The sequence below is a fragment of the Notamacropus eugenii genome, chromosome 3, assembly GCF_028372415.1.
Source record: "Notamacropus eugenii isolate mMacEug1 chromosome 3, mMacEug1.pri_v2, whole genome shotgun sequence".
Taxonomy (NCBI): Eukaryota; Metazoa; Chordata; class Mammalia; order Diprotodontia; family Macropodidae; genus Notamacropus; species Notamacropus eugenii.
Window position 1 is genome coordinate 297,009,819 of NC_092874.1, and position 8,818 is coordinate 297,018,636.

Genomic DNA, 8,818 nt, shown 5'->3' on the forward strand with positions numbered 1-8,818 from the left:
GAACTCTCTCTCTGCTACTACTTCCTATGCTGACCTACAACCATAGAATATGAGTATTGAAAGGGCCCTTGGAGATTTCAGAGGCAGTCACAGTACTGGCCCCCAATAAGGTGGCGCTCATCAAGAAGAGTCCTTTGTTTTCATGTGAGAGGATAAAAGCCCAGTTTAGAAAGATACTGCCTCATCTGCCATCACATGGTCACCAGCAGGGCCAGGGTGGTGTTAGAACCTGGGGCACCTGCCCCCTACATCCCTCTGCTTTATCCTGACTCACCCCACTCCATCCTGTTATGTGCAAATGAGAGCTGATTTTACCCAGAATCTCACTAGTCTCCCACAGTCTCCTGGGGACTGTCAGGCCAAGATGCTACCATCCCCCTGACTTGAACCTTCACATGCCTCCCCAGCCAAGTGACTTTCATCTGAAGGCCACCTACTGTCTTGCTCTGGCAGTCACTGACCCACAGGGATGGACTCCTGTTGGCTCAGGCTGGTGAGCACACAGGATCTGCCCAGACTGTGAACAGAATTTGCAGGGCCAGAGATGGACAGACTCTTCCAGGCTGCCCAGAAAGGGCCTGGGGGATTGGTAAGGTTTCAACCACAAACATTGACACTTTTCAATAGCTCCAGCGTGGAGCAGCCTGGCCTTCTCTCATCTGCCCAGCGATGACCCACAACACCCTCCACAGTCCTTTTCAGGATCTGCTAACCCAACGAAAAGGGATCACTTGCACGTGCCGGGAGTCTGAGTTTGGTTCAGCTCTGCAAAGTTCAGGGGAAGTGGAGGGAAGTGGCCAGTGGCCTGAGAGGATTTCCTTCAGGGAGGAACTAGGAAGGGGGCCATGATGCTCTGGCAGGGTCACCCAGTGAGCCAGGGGCAGCAGGGCCTTCATCCTGGGAGGATCATCCCCGGGCTGGGGATGCCCCACGTTAGAGGGTAAGCTGGAGGGCAGCTGGCCTCTGGCACTGGGAGGATGAGCCTGGCCAAGACCAGGCAAAGAGTGGGTGATGAGTCCCAGTCTGGCCAGCCAAGGGGGGCATCTGGGGCCAGGGGACAGGGTGCATCAGGTCTGGGCACGGGACTGTTGCCAGCTCTCCCACCCTCTCCAAATACACACAAGTCACACAGACACGTGTATGCACACACTCACTGGGAAAATCAACACAACTTTGGCCCAGAGGGAGGTGGAAAGGCATGCCAGGCCTTGGCACTGGGAAGTGAGTCCGGGCCTGGGCAACTCCATTTTGGGGTTGTTTGTGGGGAGAGGAAGCAAGGGGGCAAGCAGGCCTGGCACCGAGGGACCCAACTCAGTTACCGACATCCCTGGATGCTGGGGATTTGGGGGAGAGGTTAGGGGATGAACCAGAGGCAGCTGCACCAGGGGCAACTCTGGCGGGAGAGCTGTGCCCAGGTTTGGGGGGCAGACAAGGGGAGGGGCCGCCTCTGTGCCCAGGTTTGGGGGTGCGGCCGTGTCCTGGCACAGAGGAGGGCACCGTGCCCGAGCCCTGGCCCCTCCCCCGCCCCCTCCTCTCCCGGCCCTGACCCGCCCGGGTACATGCAGAGAAGGTACCTGCAGAAACGGCTCCGACCCTCTCCCGCCCGCCAGCCGCGATCGCGTCCGCGTCGGACGCTACCGTGGACACGCGGGAGGAACATTGGGGGAACGCGGGGCGAACGTGGGGCGGGCGGACAATGGGGCGCGGGGGCAAAGCGGTGGCGAGCTGGGGCGGGGGCGCGCGCGGGGAGTGGGTCCACGTAAACCTCGTGTGTGAATTCCACAAATACCTTAATATCTGTTTTATTTCTCAACATCCTTTATTTGGGTGCCGATTACACTACCTTCTTATCCTCCCACTCCAGCTCTTAAAAAAATGGAAATAACTTGAGAATGGTTGGAATCATTCGATTTCCCATAATTAGGTCTAACTCGCTTCAATATTTTAGATTCAAGTGTAAATTTCTGCGTGTGTGTGTGTGTTTGTGTGTGTGTGTGTGTGTGTGTGTGCGTGCGTGCGAGTGCATTACAAGCAAGCTATGTTGCAGGTAAGAGAAAGTACAAGGAAGGGATTGGCATAAATGAGCTGATACAATCTTCTCCTTTACTTCTATTTTCTCTTTTGAGGAGAATGATCTCTGGGATAGGAAGGATCGGACACCACAATGGATAATGGGGAATGGAAGCCCCAGATCAGTGTGGAGGTGGTAAGTCCATTCAGCTCTGTATAATCTGAGAAGTTCTTGCTACATTGTAGGGACTGAGATACAGAAAGAGCAGTGAAGTGGCCTCTGTCCTCAGAGAGCGTCTCTTCTGTTCCGTGTACATGAATGAGTCAGTATGAGGATGGCGAGAACCCTGACAACTGGGGCAGGGAAGGCATCGGACAAGAGGAGGCTGCTGAGATAGGAGCATGAGGATCCTGAGCAGTCTTAGCTATGGGCTCGCCACCAGGTGGTGACTTTTGGCCATGGCAATTCCTAAAACAAAAAGACAAAATTTGTGGGCATCCCTCTTGTAGGACTCCAGTGATAACAGACAGTGTCAGAAAAGGAAGCAGAAGGTGGCTATGAAATTGCAGCTTTGAACCTCATTTTCTTTTCTATTTAAAAAAATACTTCTTTTCAGCATTCACTTTTATAAGGTTTTGAGTTCCAGAATCATTTTCTCCTTTCGTCTCCCCTTCCCTTTCCCCAAGACAGAAAACGCTCTGATATAGGCTATATGTGGACAATCATATTACGCGCGTTTCCACATTAGTCATGTTGTGAAAGAAGAATCAGAAGAAAAGGGAAAAACGAGAAAGAAAAACAGAGAAAAATAGTGCTCTTAAATCTGCAGTCAGACTTCACAGTTCTTTGTCTGGAGGTCGATGTCATTTCTTCCAACGAGTCTTTTGGAATTGTCTTAGAGCCTTGTACTTCTCAGAAGAACGAAGTCTATCAAAGTTACTTATCACACAAAGTGGCTGTTACTGTGTACAATGTTCTCGTAGTTCTGCTCACTTCACTCAGCATGAGTTCATGTGAGCCTTTCCAGGTTTTTCTGAAATCAGCCTACTCATGACTCTCATAGCACAGTAGTATTCCACTCCATTCATACACCCCAGCTTGTTCAGCCATTTCCCAATCGATGAGCATCCCTTCAATTTCCAATACTTTGCTCTCACAAAAAGCTGCTATAAACATTTTTGTGCATGTGGGTCCTTTCCCTTCTTTATGATCTCTTTGGAATACAGACCTAGTAGTGGTATTGCTGGGTCAAAGGGTACATATAACACAGTTGTATAGTCCTTTGGGTATAGTTTGAACTTCAGTTGAACTGCACTTCCTTAAATGTGAGATCCTTCTCCATTGATTCCTATTCAGCATTCCATTGGAGGATAGCATGTGTATCAATATTGACATTTTTGCTATAAATGAAGCCACAGAAATCAGGAAATGGAAGGATGGCTCACAGGCTCTTTGAGAAATCAAGAAAAGGATTGATATCATTGGATCTAACAAACAAGAAGTGACTCAGGTGATTCAGCCTACTTACTTTACAGATCTCACTAGCCAAACACAAATACAGCAGCTCCCGAAACCTCCTTGGAGCTTTGTAGTCAACATCAGAGCAAAAGATGAGGTCAAGAAATTCTATGAAAATAAACGGTAGATTTCTCCAGATGAAGTCAATATACACCTTGATATTTGGTGATTTCAGTGCAAAGGTGGGCAGAGAAAATGGCAAAAAAGACATTGCAAAGTGTAACCTAGGATTAGGAAAGGAAAGAGTTCAGTCATCTATGTAGCAGAAATACTTCTTTCAGGAAGAGTTAGAAGAATTGAAAAAAATTTAATTGCAGGAATTTGAATCGTATATATTTATTATAAGGGTTTTTTTTTCCCATAAATAAGGGAGACCAGAGGTGGATTTTCGTTAAAATGAAAAAACATGAGTGGGGGGGTGGAGCCAAGATGGGGGACTAGAAAAACACACTTATGTAGGGTCTCCCCACACAGCCCACAAAATACCTGTAGAGAGGGACTCTCAACAAATCATGGAGCAGCAGAAGTGGAGAACAACAGAGTGGAGGAGATTTTCAGCCGACGGTGACCTGAAAGGCCCACAGAAACATCGTTTTAGCTGGACGCTGCGCGGAGCATGGAGCCCAGCCTGGCCTTGCCCGCCTGATGTGGCGTGGAGCAACGCGATGAGACTCTGGAAGGAGGACACCTCAGGAGTGGAATTTCCAGTTGTGGAATCTCCAGTTGCAGCAGCAGGTTCTCAGATCCCTCAACCCACAGGCGCCAAAGATCTGTGATGTGGTTTATTCAGTTGGCCAGGAAGGGAGAAGGGCCTTCCTATAGCTCCAGCAGCAGGCAGCAGCCACAGAGGGTGCACAGCAGCCCATACAGCGTAAAAACCCCTGGGGGCACTGAAGAGCTGAGTCTTACCTCAGCCCTGGGTGGAGGACCTGGCCTAGCTGGTCTTTGTCTCACACTGAATGGCGGCCCTGCCTGTTGGGGTCCCCTAGACCATTTACGGGAACCCCTGACCGCGACCCAAGGCTCTTGTCCAGCAAGAGGCCTTGATCTCGTGAGTAATGAAATGGGGCGGGAGACAAAGGTGGTGAAGACTCCGTGTATTTCATCTCATTCACATGCATATGTAGTCTTTATGTAAAACATTCCTAAGCCTTACGTTGAACCTATCAGCTATCACCTTTCACATTGAACCTATCACCTATCACCTTTCCTTATATGGGTGTCTTCTCCACTGGACATCCGGAGCCAGGACAAAGAACTGCCACGTTGCAAACAAAGACGAGACCCTTCCTCCTGAAATCCATCTAGTTCCACCCCTACTGACAAGCCCCTAGGTTATCTAGGCAGGCTCTCAGTGTGGCGTCCTGAAATGGATAGGGGTTGGCTCTAACTCGTCCCGTTCCACCTGCCCATACAGCTTATCTGAAAATCAGCCCCCAGTGCTGACTTGATGGAACTGGAGGCTAGGTGGCTGTGGAGAGGTAATTGCTAAGATTCTGGACATAAAAATCCCTTTCTGCGTCCAGAGCAGCACATGCTTGATCGTGCCACCTTGGAGCAACTGAGATCTCACAGATTCTCAAAGTATACCCTACTCTTGACAAAGGACCCAAGAGTCAAGTAACTGGTTGGGAAAATGCCCAAAAAATGGAAAAAAAATAAGACCAGAGAAGGTTACTTTCTTGGTGAACAGACATCTCTTCCCATCCTTTCAGATGAGGAAGAACGAGGCTTACCATCAGGGAAAGACATAGAAGTCAAGGCTTCTGTATCCCAAACATCCAAAATCAACATTCAATGGGCTGAGGCCATGGAAGAGCTCAAAAAGGATTTTGGAAATCAAGTTAGAGAGGTGGAGGGAAAACTGGGAAGAGAAATGAGAGAGATGCAAGAAAAACAGGAAAAGCAGGTCAACACCTTGCTAAAAGAGACCCAAAAAGATGCTGAAGAAAATAACACCTTTAAAAATAGCCTAACTCAATTGGCAAAAGAGGTTCAACAAGCCAATGAGGAGAAGAATGCTTGAAAAAGCAGAATCAGTCAAATGGAAAAGGATGTCCAAAAGCTCACTGAAGAAAATAGTTCTTTCAAAATTAGAATGGAACAGATGGAGGCTAATGACTTTATGAGAAACCAAGAAATCACAAAACAAAACCAAAAGAATGAACAAATGGAAGATAACATGAAATACCTCATTGGAAAAACACTGACCTAGAAAATAGATCCAGGAGAGACAACTTAAAAATTATGGGACTACCTGAAAGCCGTGATCAAAACAAGAGCCTGGACATCATCTTTCATGAAATTGTCAAGGAAAACTGCCCTGATATTCTCGAATGAGAGGGCAAAATAAATATTGAAAGAATCCACCCATCACCACCTGAAAGACATCCAAAAAGAGAAACTCCTAGGAACATTGTGGCCAAATTCCAGAGTTCCCAGGTCAAGGAGAAAATATTGCAAGCAGCTGGAAAGAAACAATTCAAATATTGTGGCAATACAATCAGGATAACACAAGATCTAGCAGCTTCTACATTAAGGGATCAAAGGGCGTGGAATATGATATTCCAAAAGTCAAAGGAAGTAGGACCAAAACCAAGAATCACCTACCCAGCAAAACTGAGTATAATACTTCAGGGGAAACAATGGTCGTTCAATAAAATAGAGGACTTTTAAGCATTCTTGATGAAAAGACCAGAGCTGAAAAGAAAATCTCACTTTCAAACACAAGAATGAAGAGAAGCATGAAAAGGTAAACAGCAAAGAGAAGTCAAAGGGACTTACTAAAGTTGAACTGTTTACATTCCTACATGGAAAGACAATATTTGTAACTCTTGAAACTTTTCAGTATTTGGGTAGTTGGTAGGGTTACACATACACACACACATGCACACACACACAGAGCACAGAGTGAATTAAATAGGATGAGATCATATCTTAAAGAAATGAAATTAAGCAGCAAGAGAGAAATGTATTGGGAGGAGAAAGGGAGAAATGGAATGGGACAAATTATTTCTCATAAAAGAGGCAAGCAAAAGACTTTTCAGTGGAGGGAAAAAGAGGGGAGGAGAGAGAAAAACATGAAGCTTACTCTCATCACATTCGACTAAAGGAAGGAATAAAATGCACACTCGTTTTGGTATGAAAACCTATCCTACAATACAGGAAAGTGGGGGAGAATGGGATCAGCAGGGTGGGAGGGATGACAGAATGGAGGGCAGTGGAAGGAGGGAGCTATTTGAAGTCAACACTTAGGGAGGGACAGGATCAAAAGAGAGAATAGAAGTAATGCGGGGCAGGATAGGATGGAGGGAAATATAGTTAGTCTTACACAACACGACTATTATGGAAGTCACTTGCAAAACTACACAGATATGGCCTATAGTGAATTGCTTGCCTTCCCAAAGGGAATGGTTGGGGAGGGAGGGATGAAGAGAAGTTGGAATTCAAAGTTTTAGGAACAACTGTCAAGTATTTTTCTTGCTACTAGGAAATAAGAAATACAGGTAATGGGGTATAGAAAGTTATCTGGCCCTACAGGACAAAAGAGAAGATGGGGACAAGGGAAGGGCAAGAAGAGAGGGCAGACTGGTGATTGGGGCAATTAGAATGCTTGGCGTTTTAGGGGGAAGGGGAGAAATGGGGAGAAAATTTGGAACCCATAATTTTGTGAAAATGAATGTTAAAAGTTAAATAAATAAATTAATTTAAAAAACAAAAACAAAAAACATGAGTGTAGGAAATCCCTGGGTGTGTCAAATGCCAAACAATCTCAGCCTAAAATGTATCTTAATGGATAAGAAATGATTGGTTATCGATGTGGGAATCATTTCTGAATAATCTTTGCAGTCAAATCATCTTGTTAAAGCAGAGGACAAAACCCCCAAATTAGAGAGAAAGATAAGATGGCATGCAATCCAAATAGCTTCAACTTGACCCACTCAAGTAAGTGAAAAGTGGTGAAAAGTAGGAAACAGAGGAAGGAAAGGGCAGAAATTGAATCAACATAAAGCAATTGCCACCTAGAGGAGGTCAAAATATCCTAGAAAATATTTAGCCAAGCACCACCTGATCCCATTATCAAATAGAGAAATGTGGCAACCAAGGGCAACACAGGTTTAGAACATGACCTCGTTCCCAAAACCTGAATTAGGGCGATGGAAGATCATGAAGAAAGATCCCCTCTGCCTTTATAAAAACGGAGAAAAATTGTGGAAGGAAAAGCTAAATTTCCAGCAATCTAGGTGTGAGATTGAACCACCCCGAGAGTATATATCAAAAACGAAACTGCCAAGGAGACAACAAAAATACTAAAAATGCAGCAGATGTGTTGGTGTTTCTGTAAGAAATGAGGTTACCATTGACCACATTTGGATGTTTCTGTCCCTCATGTCCTCTGCTGGATTGAGGAATGTTTATTGATTGGGTACATTGTCTACAAGAGGCACATTCACTTCCTTTCTTTCACTCTCTTTACCCTCTGTAGTCTGGCCTCCAACCTCATTATTCCACCCAAACTGGTGACTTCTTGACTGTCCGATCCTCTCTCAGTCCTCTCTCAGTCCTTATCCTCCATCCATCGCTCTGCAGCTTTTAATAGGATCATTCAGTCAATAAATATTTATTAAATACTTATCATGCACCAGGTGTGTTAAAAGGTAGGAATAGAAAGAAAGACAAAAACAGGGTGCCTGCCCTCAAGGGCCTCACAATCTGATGAGAGAGACAATGTGCAAAAAATGAGTACAAAGAATGTACTGAAAAAGAGGAAAAAGTCAGCAGAAGACAGAATGAAGGCGAGTTGGGGGAGGCTTCTTGTAGAAGGTAAGATTTTAACTGGTGCTTGAAGGGAGCTAGGGAAGCAGAAAAAAGGAGGGACAACATTCCCAGCATGGAAGATGGACGGTCATGTGCAAGGAAGAGTCAGGAGGCCAGTGTCACTGGATTGAAGAAGTGGGGAGTGAAGTGCGAGACGAGTGGAAAGGCAGGAGAGGGCTAGGTTAGGGAGGGTTTTGAACTCTCGTTCAGAGAGGATTCTGTATTTGATCCTGGAGGCAATAGAGAGTCACAGGTTTATTGAGGAGTTGAGTGGCATAGACCTGCACCTCAGGAAAATCAGTTTGACAACTGGAAGGAGGAGGGAGAGACTTGAGGGAGGCACATCCACCAGGAAATACTGCAGTAGTGCAGGCATGACCTATCCTGTCTCTAGCTTTGACTTCTTCTAGTGGGTGGAATGCCTGTTAGTGAAGGTTGTTGTGTAAAGATGGCTAAGTCTAAGAACCATAC